The sequence below is a fragment of the Microcaecilia unicolor genome, chromosome 7, assembly GCF_901765095.1.
Source record: "Microcaecilia unicolor chromosome 7, aMicUni1.1, whole genome shotgun sequence".
Lineage (NCBI taxonomy): Eukaryota > Metazoa > Chordata > Amphibia > Gymnophiona > Siphonopidae > Microcaecilia > Microcaecilia unicolor.
In genome coordinates, this window is record NC_044037.1 from 244487654 (window position 1) to 244500717 (window position 13064).

The following is a 13064-nucleotide window of genomic DNA, read 5'->3' on the forward strand; positions in this document are numbered from 1 at the left end:
TAAGGCTATAGGTTCTGTTTGTAGGCCTTGATGAAGAGGTATGTCTTCAGAGATTTGCGAAGTTAGTTATTTCGTCAATAGTTTTCAGGGCTGTAGGTAATGCATTCCACAACTGTGTGCTTATTTAGGAGAAGGTAGTGGCATGCATCAGTTTGTATTTTAGTCCTTTACAGCTTGGGAAGTGCAGATTGAGATATTTTCAGGATGATCTTATAGCGTTTCTGGGAGGTAGGTCCACGAGGTTTAGCATGTAGATTGGGGCATCTGTGTGAATGATTTTGTGTACAATCGTGCAGATCTTGAACGCAATGCGTTCCTTAAGTGGGAGCCAATGAAGTTTCTCTCTTAGGGGTTTTGCACTTTCATATTTAGTTTTTCCAAATATGAGTCTTGCGGCAGTATTCTGGGCTGTTTGGAGTTTTTGATAGTTTGTTCTTTGCAGCCAGCGTACAGTGCGTTGCAGTAATCCAGATGGCTTATTACCATTGACTGTACCAGGGTGCGGAAGATGTATCTCGGGAAGAAAGGTTTTACTCTTTTGAGTTTCCACATGGAGTGGAACATCTTTTTCGTCGTGTTCTTCTCGTGGTCATCGTTGTTTAATCAGTTTGTTATGAGTGTTAGGTAGTTGTTAATTGTTGACATGTCATGGGGATCTTGAGGGTGTTAGTCTGGTTGTGAGCCCTTGGGCCCCGGCCGAGGCCTAGTATAGGGGTTAGGCCAAGGCCGAGGGTGGGCCGAGCAGGCACTACACACTACCCCAGCTACCAAGCCCTGTACACACACATGCAGCAACCAACTTGCACCTCAGAAAAGGGAAGATAGGCCGTGAGGCCCGCCTGATTGCCCTAACTGGAACCGATTCACTCAGAATTCAAGCATGCGGGCCTCACGGCCTAACTGGAACCGACTCATACTTAGGGAGGGGAGAAAGAGACTATACGAGGGGTCCCCCACGGGGACCGGAGCACCAGCAACACCCTCTGTGCAGGTAATCAAGGAGAAAGGGAAGCATACACAGAAACACGTCAAACCATAGCCCACCACACACAAAGAAAGTGAGGGACTGTAATATAAGATACTGTAGGCAGAGACCCTCAGCAAACAGGGAAGGGAAAAGTCTGCAAAACGGAGTGCGGAGCCTAACACACACCCAGCACAGAAAGGGACAGTGCTGTGCAATACAGGAGGTAGTACAGCAAAGAAAGAACTGAAACAGTCACAAAGGGAAGACTGCAGTAAATAGATAACTGCCAGAAGCAGAGAAGCTCTGCAGACAAAGGGTTAAACCAAGCTCAGCACACAGACAGCAACCAGAGGGAACACTGCAGACAACGGTTAATAGGGAGTACAATGAAAAACAAACAAACAACCCCCACGGAGAGAAACAAAGGGCAGGACCTGCCAAGCAGAAAACAAACAGGGCAGGAAGGGAACTCTGAAGGAAGGGAAGCAAAACAAACGAACTGGAACAGAACAAGGAGGAACTCACCACACAGCACCAGAGCAGAGAAACCCAGGTGTAGTGAGAGAGGTAATTAGACAAACGCAGGCAGCAGCCAGCAGCCAGAGACAGAGCAATAGAAAACTGCAAACCAGGGAAGGAGTAACAACTCCTCACAAGAACAGAGCTAATAGCTCAGACAGAATGAAGGTAAGGCTTCAGCAGAATTGGAGAAAACGCCAAAGCAGGGGTTGACAGGAGAGGTGAGCTTAAGTAGATCAGACTGACATCAGCTCACCCCCTGACAGACCAATCAGGAGTGGTTCCAAGCATTCCCCTGTCTGACTAGCAGAAGTCTAACAGAATCATAACAGAGGGTCAACTGGTTGTAAAAACTGAATATTGTCAGCGTACATGAAGGGAGTAAAGCCAACAGATTGGGCCAAAGTGAGCAATGGGGACAAAGATATTGAACAGAAATGGTGATAAGATTGAGTCTTGAGGTACTCCTGAAGTTGGAGTGTATGAAGTTGAAACTGTGTTGTCAGAGTGAACAGTGTATTGCCTAGCTTTTAAATATGACTGGAATCAAATATGAACTGAGTTTATAATTCCTATATCCTGAAGGCGATGAAGTAGTATCTTATGATCAATGAGGTCGAACAATACCTAATTTTGTACAATATCTTCAATGACTATGTAAGAGAAAGACCAACATATCAAGGAGGCAGTGCATGCAAATGTATGTATTTATTTATTTATTCATGACATTTATACCCCACATTAGCCCGAAATAGACTCAAGTTCAATGTGGCTTACAAAGTGAATAAAACATAATAATGTACAGGATATAACACAAATTACAATAAGTTCAAGAAGCAAATTAATACATGTGCAGTAAGTAATCAGGGATTTAGACTATCTCAAGGACAAACAAATAATTAAGGGTGGATAGGTGAGAGCATAATTAGGCAGGACTAGATGGGAAATGAGATTCAGAAAAGGGTGTGGGTAAAATTCAAAGAGAGTTCTTTGTATTCAGAAGGGCCAGACTGAAGAAATGTGTTTTTAGAAGACTTCTAAAAGTTAGGTAATCATCTGTAAACTTGATTGATTTAGGAAGAGAATTCTTACAACTAGGGAAATGTAAGACAAGATATTCTGTAGATGATGAAACAGCATTATGAGGGGGTAATTCAATAAGATTATTCATGTATGATGGGGCTTGACCAAACAGAATTTGGTGAATGAAAATGCATAATTTGAAAGATATTCTCTCTCTTATTGGTAACCAATGTAGCTCATATAAAAGAGGAGTGGCTTTGGCAAAGCGAGGAGGTTTACATATAAGACATAGTAACATAGTAGATGACGGCCAGGGCCGGCCCTAGGGTTTCTAGCGCCCTCCTGCAGTCTATTAGTCGGTGCCCCTACCCATCCAGAGGCGGGATCACTATGGCTCCGCCCCCACAGTAGACACACCCCGTTTACCAGCCATGGCATCATTGAAAATATTACACCAGTATAGAAGAAAAATAACTTAGCACACAGACCAGGAATTAGGAGAATAGACAGTCTTGCCAACTCTGAAAAACAATGTGTTATCAAAATTTCAGAATCTAACAAACAGATACCTATTCAGACACTTGGCCTTGCAGTCACACATGTAGAACAGAGATAGCCCCTCTGCAAATTCTTCAAAAATTAACCTGAAATCCTAAGAAGTTAGACTCTGCATGCAGCACAATAGCCTTCCCATTGAGCACAGCTTAGGATCTAGCTAGGACAGACTTAATCAGCATAAATTAACATATTCTACAATCTGAGTTGGACAGACTATCAGGAGTTACTGAAGTGGGAATGAGAGATAGGTGATGGTTAGGAATTGAAAGCAGGCATCTAATCCTCCTATCCTGTGAGTTACTGTGTTGGGGGTGGAAAAGGGTGGGTCAGGTGCAGCACTAAACAGCAGTTTCTGACAAAACAAGGGTCCAGGCTCTGCTGTGCTGTCTCTGTCTGAGCCCTCTCTGGGCAGAGGTTAGCTGAGCTCCCACAAGTTATTTCAGAGCCAGATTCAGTTGGAGCAGTGACGTCCTCTGACAAACACAAGGAGGATATTTCTCTGCTTGGGAGGGGGGAGGGGACGGGACAGAGAGCTGACAGCTTTGGAGCCAGACTGAGATGAGCAGCAGAGATTAAATACTGAAAAACAAAATCCTCAGCAGAGCTTGATTGCTTGCAAAGCGGCGCCCTTGAAGGCAGGCGCCCCCCTGCAGTGCTTACCCTGCTTACCGGGTTAGACCAGCCCTGATGACGGCAGAAAAAGACCTGCACGGTCCATCCAGTCTGCCCAACAAGATAACTCATATGTGCTACTTTTTGTGTATACCTTACTTTGATTTGTATCTGTCTTTTTCAGGGCACACACCGTATAAGTCTGCCCAGCACTAGCCTCGCCTCCCAACCACCAGCCCCTTGATTTGTATCTGTCTTTTTCAGGGCACAGACCGTATAAGTCTGCCCAGCACTAACCCCGCCTCCCAACCACCAGCCCCGCCTCTGCCATCCAACCTCCGCTAAGCTCCTGAGGATCCCTTCCTTCCAAACAGGATTCTTTTATGTTTATCCCACGCATGTTTGAATTCCGTTACCGTTTTCATCTTCACCACCTCCCGTGGGAGGGCATTCCAAGCATCCACCACTCTCTCCGTGAAAAAATACTTCCTGACATTTTTCTTGAAGCAGCAGTATTTGGAACTGTTCGTAATTTTTTTGAGAAGACCTATAAGTCTGGCATAGATGGAATTGCAGTAACCAGATTTGGTGAGTACAAGGGTTGAACCAAAGTACAAAAGACAGATTTAGAGAAAAATGGCCTCAATCTCTTTAGCTTCCAAAGTGAGTGAGTGAGGTCAAGTTAGAGACTTGGTTTTCAAGGGTGAGGAAACGATCTGTTGTGACTCCCAAGGTTTTCATTGATGACTCAAGGGAATATGTTTTTTTCTTAATAGTAAAGCTACTAAGATTCATAGGATGGTGAGGGTTAGTTATAATTAGAAACTTAGTTTTATCCATATTAAGTTTTAGTTTGGTATCTCATGCACATTCGTAGTGGATATCCTGAAAACCTGTCTGTCTGGGTGTAGCCAAAGGACAGGATTGACATCACTGCTCTAACATAACCATGACAGAGGCTCCTAGAATGTAATGCTTTATCTCAGCTGGCAACTTTGTACAGATAATGGTTGGCTGTGGGCATCAAGGCTCAGATTGGACTAAGCCAGTACACAGCAGGGAATAAACACAGTAGCACACAGTCTTTGTTTACCTTTTGTCCACAAGATAGCTGACAGGCTAGAAGTCAGGAAGCTATCTTGATTAGCTTAGTTTAGATCTGAGATGCACATGAAAAATTGGGGTCAGGCTATGACCCACAGCTTCCTCTCCTATTAAGGTGGAAGGAGCTATAAAGGAGCACACCACACCTTAAAACTTAACTATCAAAATCATGTGAGTCAAAACCAAATGACATGATGGACCAGACTAAATAGTAATACTAATAAAATCAATATATGACTTAAGAGCAAATACTTTGAAAAATATATGGAGTCACTAACATTAATAATACATACATTATTTGGTATAACAATGCTGTAATAGTATCAAGCAAGTTAAATCAATAAAACACAATGACTGGAACTTCAAACCGCAGGCTATGTAACCCTAACAAGAGTAACAACAATCCAGCTGATATTCAAAGTCAGTTAAGCGGGCAGGAGCCATAGACTGCCCAACAAAAAAAGTGTCTAGGTCAGGGGCGGGACTGGGTGCCAGCAATATTCAGGCCTACCTGGTGTCCCTGATCTCACATGGCGACTGACTGGATTTCAGTTTTGGCTTCGTCACTGAAACCGGCCTGAAATCCGGATTCAGCCATGTTTTGGTTTTCCAAAAATGCTGGTGCATTTTTGGCTACATTTGAAACTTCCTCCAGCCAAAAGCACTGCCACTCTCTGCCCTTCCAACCAAAAGTGCCATCTTCTCACCACCCTTAGAGCCTCCCCAGGTGTACATTAGAAGCCCTGGTAGTCTAGTAGCCTAATCAAAGCAGGAATAATCCCCAGTTGCTCCTGCCCTAGCCAGCAACGCATTCAAAATGACTGCTGTATCCTCCCATGGTAGTCTCATGAGACTGCAGCTGGAGGTCCCAGCAGCCATTTTGAGATTGGAGCTGGCATGATCAGGAGCAACTGGAAATCGCTCCTGCCATAACTAGGCCACTATACCACCAGGGCTTCTAGGGGAGGCCCTATGGGTTGGTGGGAGGGTGGTGTTTTTGGTCAGAGAGGCTGTGGCTTTCTGTCGAGGGCTGGGGGCATATGGCCTGCTTTTGGTTGGGTGGGGCCAGGCTGCCCTGGTTTCAGTTTCAGCGTCTTCCAAAACTATATGGCAAATTTTGGCTGCAGATTCTGTTTCAGCCAAAACCAAAACATCTGGTTTTGGTTGCCCTCAAATCTCATTCAGTAACTTATGTAAAGTCCCCTTGTGGGCGTTCCTGAGTCTATGGCCCGACCTGGCTGGAGCCTCCCCCTTGGGCAGGTTCCATCGATCCCTTAAGCATTTGGTGCCTCCACTTGGGGAAGAAAATTGTTAGCAGGTGGAAACTCAAAAATGATCTCTGTGAACAAGGCTGTCAAAAAACCCCCCACGAAAGTTAAACAGTTTATTGAACTATTTATAGTTATTGCTATACAGATATTTGTAAGTATTGAATAATGCAAATGACTAAGACTTTGCATTGGATAAACTACTGAAGTGCATAAAGTTCAATGAACAATTCTCCAAATAGTCTATAACCAGCACTCTTTTAACCAAGTAATCTTTTTTTTTTTTTGTGTGTGGAGCCTTTGTGTAGGAGTAGCAGTGTGGCCTACTCATTATACCTTCCCTGATCTCACCTTCCTGCTGGACACTCGGGACCGGTGGTAGCTGGATATTCAAGCCAGGGTGAGTTAAGCTGGCTTGGCTAGGCTTTGTGGCTGGGCCCCAAGTGCTGATTGCGCTCCCTGGAGTCTCTGCCTCCAGTAGGCTACTAATTCCAACTGCGCTCCACCTCTACCAGACTCCAGATGCTGATTGCACCCCGGGAGCCTACACCTCCACCAGTCTCCTGGTGCCGACTGCACCCCGGGAGCCTATAAGGTCTTACCCTGAGTTAGCTCCCAGGGCTGCTGTACCCCAAGCCTCCTCCCATGGGTTCTGCCCGCTGCTGGACCTCAGGCCAGACTGAGTCCCAGAGGCTGTCGGTCACCCCTGTGCCCGTTCCCAAGTGAAGCTGGGTTTCTCGGCCTTAGGCACCAATCGTGCCTCTCATGGCCATTATATTCTGCCCTAAGCTGCTCCGAAGGGCCAACTGCTCTGAGCTCACTCCCAAAGGCTGCTGGTATTCCTGGCCTTAGGAAACAGTTCTGCCTGAATGTAACTTTATCTTTCTTTTTTTTTTCCTTTTATGGACACATTTTGATAATTAGCCTTTACTGCTGGTACTTCCCAAGATGCAACTTCCTATTGTTGAATTGCTAAGGCTCTGCGGGATAAGTGCCTTGGATTTTGTTATTGGTTCTGGAGCCTATTGAACTAAAACCAAAGAACAAACAGAAGCCTTGACACTGGTCCAAAGGCAAGTAGAGGATGACACAAAAGGATTCCAGAGGGGGCATGTCGAAGAAACAAGTCTTTATTGAGGCCCTGACATGGGGCCGTGTTTCAGCAGAGATAACCGCCTGCTTCAGGGGGCAATTGGTTAACTTGGAAACAGCTGAAAAAGAGTTGGATGCCTGATACGGACAGCTGCACAGAGCTATCTATCTGTGTTATGCTTGTCCAAAACAAGCACTGAAATGTGTTGCCACCAAAGTGAGTGGCTCAGGTCCTGCCCCAACTCATCACAGCAACCAAGGTGGGCGTTATTGGGGACCACAGAGCGGTTAAAAATATTCGACGTTTTATCTACCTTAGAAACAGTACAGTCTTGGGGGGGGGGGGGGGGGGGGGGAAACAGTCTTTATTGATCCGTTTTAATGCAGAAAAGGCATTTAACTGAGTAGGCTGGGAGTTTTTGCACAACATACTCAATAAATGTGGTATCGCTGGAGAATTTGGAGATGCAATTAAAGCTCTATATGATAATCTAATGGCAACCATCTATGTTAATGGTGTAGTAGTGGATGTCTTTTCTATCCACCGAGGCACCCAACAGGGATGCCCTTTGTCCCCTTTATTGCTTACTAGTAAAAAAGGCCCGTTTCTGATGCCAATGAAACGGGGGGGGGGGGGGGGGGGGCTAGCAATGTTTTCTTTTGTGTGCATGTGGGAGTGTGTGTGTCCCTGCCCTCTGGCCTCTCTCCCCTCCCCCCTCTGAGTCCTTCACTGTTACAGAGCCAGCGATTTGATTTCGTGATCTGCTGTTTTCCTTCACTGACTGTGTTACAGAGAGGGCGGGGCAGACACTCATAGGGAAACCGGATATCTCGCCCCCTTCACACTTCCGGCTGGAGGCTTCATAGAACGTTGGTCTTGCCTTTTATATAGAGAGATACTTACCATAGACCCATTGATCAGAGATATTTTTGAAGTTCAGGTACGGAAATATGAGTTTAAAATCTCAGTTTATGCTGATGCGCTATTAGGAGTAGCCTAGTGGTTAGTGCAGCAGACTTTGATCCTGGGAAAGTGGGTTCGATTCCCACTGTAGCTCCTTGTGACTGTAGGCACGTCCCTTAACCGTCCATTGCCCCAGGTACAAAATAAGTACCTGTATATATGTAAACCGCTTTGAATGTAGTTGCAAAATACCACAGAAAGGCGGTATATCAAGTCCTATCCCCCCCCCCCCCCCTACTAATCCAACTAAGTCTCTCCCAATGTTACTGGACTGGTTCAAAGAATATGGAAGTTTTTCAGGCTTTAACGACAATGCCACAAGTGAGGAACTCGTGGGAAGCAGACTTCCTCTTATAATGGGTATCAGATTCATTTGACTAAGCCCTTTTACTAAGTCGCATAGGCGCCTATGCACACCCAAAGCGTGTCAATTTGGAGTTACCGCCCGGCTGCCATGTAGCCCTTGCAGTAATTTCATTTTTGACACACGCCCAAAACTGTGCAGTAATCGTCATTCTATGCGTATAGATGATTACTGCACGGTTAATGTGTGAGACCTTAGCGCTAAGTCAGTGGCTGGCGGTAAAGTCTCAAACCCAAAATGGATGCATGCCAATTTTTATTTTGCCACATGTCCATTTTTTGGCAAAAATTTTAAAAAAGGCCTTTTTTTACAGGCGCACTGAAAAATGGATCTATGCACGCCCAAAACATGCACCTATACTAGTGCAGCCCATTTTTTGGCGCACCTTAGTAAAAGGGTCCCTTAGGTATCCAACTCCCTGCTGAGCTAATTGGTTATATCATTACTATATTACATATCTACTTCAGCAGACATGACAACAATTGACAGTTTGGACTTCCTGCTGCTTTAATTACTTGGCAGAATTAACCTATTTCCTATGACCTCATTTCCTAAATGGCTGTACATTTTGCAACATGTTCCAATATGGGTTCTTCGTATTTTGAATAAAGAACTAGTTAAGTTTTGCTGGAGTGTAAAAAGTCTAAAGTAAAGCAGGAATATCTTCTGGTGAATTTGGAAAGACGATTGCTTGGACTTCCCAATATACATATATGCAATTTAACTTTTTTATTATGACATATTGGAGATAGAAAATTATACACCATAGGGGGATAGAATAAGAGCTATTTGCACCGTTCCATCCACCCTATCTGTTACAGGCTTCTTCTGGTAAGATTGCACACAGAGTGTTGTCCTGAGACCTCTAAGGGAAGCCTGGCGGTCACATATGATCCTTTAGTATTGGCAGGTACATCTCACAGATTTTTTTTAACCAATTACTGAGAGTTTGGATTTCCCCCCTGGTCTAGTTGGTGACAGTGGCGTGGCCACGGCCCACCCACTTAGGGCTCAGGCCCACCCAACAGTAGCACATGTTTAGTGGTAGCTAGTGGAGATTCCAAGGTCCACCAGCTGAACACTTCCCCCTGATGGTAACGAAAACACTACTTTCCATGATACTGGCACCTGCACATTCTCAGTTTTCAGCACATGCCTGCTGCAAACTGCCAAGGTGGAAAGAAGCGTGTTGAGATATTTTTTTGGTGGTGGAGGAGAGAAGAACACTTGGTGCCCACCCACTTCTTGCCTAGGACCACCCAAAATCTGTTGTCTGGCTACCCCTGGATGGTGATGCTTTTACATGATGGCCAACAGATGGGTATGCTTATGTCTCTTCTAATGTGGGGTTGCTGAAAATAACTTCTCATGCATTTTGGCTCTGTAGATTTACTCAGTGATTGACAGTATTGATGCATTTACATAAGAAGAGTGGGGGTCTTTTACAAAGGTGCCCGCTAATGATTAGCATGCATTAAACGCTAGAGACAACAATAGGAATATATGGGTGTCTCTAGCAATTAGCACACTCTTATTTTATTTTAAACATACGCTAAAAATGCTAGCAACGCTTTTGTAAAATGACCCTGTTTGGTAAATTGGCACATTGCGGCTCTCTGGACAAGGGTGGCCATGTTTTACTATGAAAAGCCAGTATAGCGGGTACAAGAGCAAACTACATCATATTGGCATTGGAGAAGTGCCTTTTATAACCTTACTAGCCGTTAAGCCCGTTAAAACGGGCGATATTTCCAGCTACCCTCCTCGCCGCCACTCCCTCCCCCCTCCGTGCCGGGCCCCCTGCACTGACCTGACAGCGCCTCTCACCTCCGTGTGAAAGCGCTGTAGGCAGCAGCAGCAGCAGCAGATCGCTCTGCTGCTGCCTGCAGCGCTTCCACACAGAGGTGAGAGGCACTGTCAGATCAGTGCAGGGGGCCCGGCATGGAGGGGGGCGGGAGCGGCGGTGGGGGGAGAGTGGAGGTTGTTGCGCGCGATGTTGGTTTCCAGGCGGCAGCAGCAGCGTCTGACAGTCCAACTCTGTTTCCCTCTCTGTTCCGCCCTCTGACATCATCACGTCTTGACACGAGGGCGGGACAGAGATGGAAGTCTCTACTGCGCATTTGCAGGTGAGTCGGTCACTTGCCATTTATATGTTTGATGATATGGGAAGCTAGAGACACCTGCCTCACCAAGAGAAGGAAGAAACACTTCTAGACCATATATTCAGAAGCTTTCACCTAAAGCACAGTCTGCCCTTAATGAGCTTCACTTAGGAACACTGTATTATTTTGGACTTCCTACTCACAACCGCTTTTGGATTATACAAGGGGATGGGATTTGATATACCACCTTTCTGTAGTTACAGTCAAAGCAGTATACATATTATATTCAGGTACTTATTTTGTTCCTGGGGCAATGGAGGGTTGAGCACAAGGAGCTGCATTGGGAATTGAACCCAATTCCACAGGTTCTCAGGCTGCTGCTGCTGAACTAACCATTAGCTTACCCCTTCCACTTCACATGAAGGGAAGTATGAGAAATGGGAAGGCAGTATGGGGAGAGATGGATTTAGAATGTTTTTGCGGGAAGCCATAAGAGTACAGGCCTCTTGCTAGGCATATTTGTGTTTGATATCTCTATGGGTAAGATTGGTGGTTGGGAATTTATATGCTGATGGATGTTTCTGTGAACGGTTTATGTTATCTGCCTTATTTTGGAATCAATAAACAGAATAAACATAGCTTAAAGAAGAATAACTTCAGTAGTTTGCAGGTTTACACTTGTATTCTTTGTAAGTGGTGCAACTCATGAAAATAATGTGTTACCAGACACAAGTTTCAGAAGATACAGGGAAATTATTGTGTGCATATTACAATTGGAACATAGATGGCAGCAGTAAGATATTCAACTACTGTTGATTTAGTGAGTGATTTTTTTTTTTTGCAAACCAGGATAGTAAAAGTAAAGGCATGATGATTATACACCGCAAAAGATCAAACATAATAGTGCTGAAACAAACTGGTTGAGCCTGTAGGATGGGATCTCAGCTCAAATTTGTAAGACTCATAACTATAGCAGGTCAGAATGTGCCAGTGAATGAGGCAGAACCTCTGGACAAAAAAAAAAAAAAAAGAAATACTGCACAACTGCCTGGAGAGGGACATTGCTATCATTTGTTCAGGAAAGGCACATCCAGGGCAAGATATTAAAACTGAAGCATTTAATATATTCTTAGGCAATAATTAATCTATCAAAGTAGAAAAGCCTGGAGGGCAAAGAAAGAAATGGAAAGAAAATTATGTATAATTTATGCAGTTTATTAAAGACTAATTTGACAACTACAGAAAGCTAATTCCTAGACAATTATCATCCTCTCTTTTTAAGTAAGCACATACCTTTTCTGAAATGCAATGATTTAAAGCGAGCAGTTAAAATATAGACCTGTGTATTTGCTTTGTAGTCTTTATCTGTGTTTACTCTGTAACCAGGGAATTGTTTGGAGGATGTTTCTGATAGTTTCTAACCTGCCAGACCAAGCCATTTAGTGGTCTGCTGTTTCTGACAGTAACAAAAAGTAGAAAAGCTTTTAGAAGCATTAGAACAGGACATGAATCTGAAGGTCCTGAGGGGCAAGTGTTATAGCTTAGGGGTTCTCAACCCAGTCCTCAGGACACACCCAACCAGTCAGGTTCTCAAGATATCCACAAAGAATATGCATGAGATAAATTTGCATACAATGGGGGACGTTCATACATATTTATTTATTGTTGATAACCTGAAACTCTGACTGGGTGTTTTCCTGAGGACTATGTTCAGAACCCCAACTGTAAATGAATTTGATGCTAATACCAATAGTGCTATACCTGACCAATCTAATCGACCTTCCAGCCAGGAACGGGTCTAAATCTTCTCAAACATATCTCAACCTTCACCTGCCTAACTGCAAAGGTCTCACATACAAAACCTACTATGCATCCAACTTCTCCGTCATAGGCAGCCAACTTTGGAATGCCATACCTAGATTCATCCGAACAACAAACGAACATCTACGCTTCAGTAAGCTGCTGAAAACATCTCTCTTCAAACAAGCCTATCCAAATGACCCAACTTAATTTACGACCCCAATCCACACCACTAACATTAAACATGTCTTAATCCTTCCCCCCACATCTCCACCTGTCCTTCTCTATACAATTGTTTTATCTTTGTGATACCTTTTACCCATACATTGTATTACCCCTATGATACTTTGTACCCATACGTTGTTAGCTCTGTGATACCTTGTACCTATACATTATAAGCCACACTGAACCTGCTATTGAGCGGGAAAGACCGGGGTATAAATGCTATAAATAAATAAATGTTGCATTTGTTGACCTGCAGCCTTTTAGATCAGTTGATAAGCTTTAGTCCAAGAAGAAGTTCACTAGACAAGTATGAGCTAAAATAATTAGGCACGTAGAAATAAATAAAAAAATCATAGGTGCCAATACCTTCACGTATTTGTTCCTTTTGTCCTAACTGCTGCTTGATTCATAGAAAAAGTTCCTGGAAAACAGCACTGATAATGTACATTGCAAATTTACTACCAGT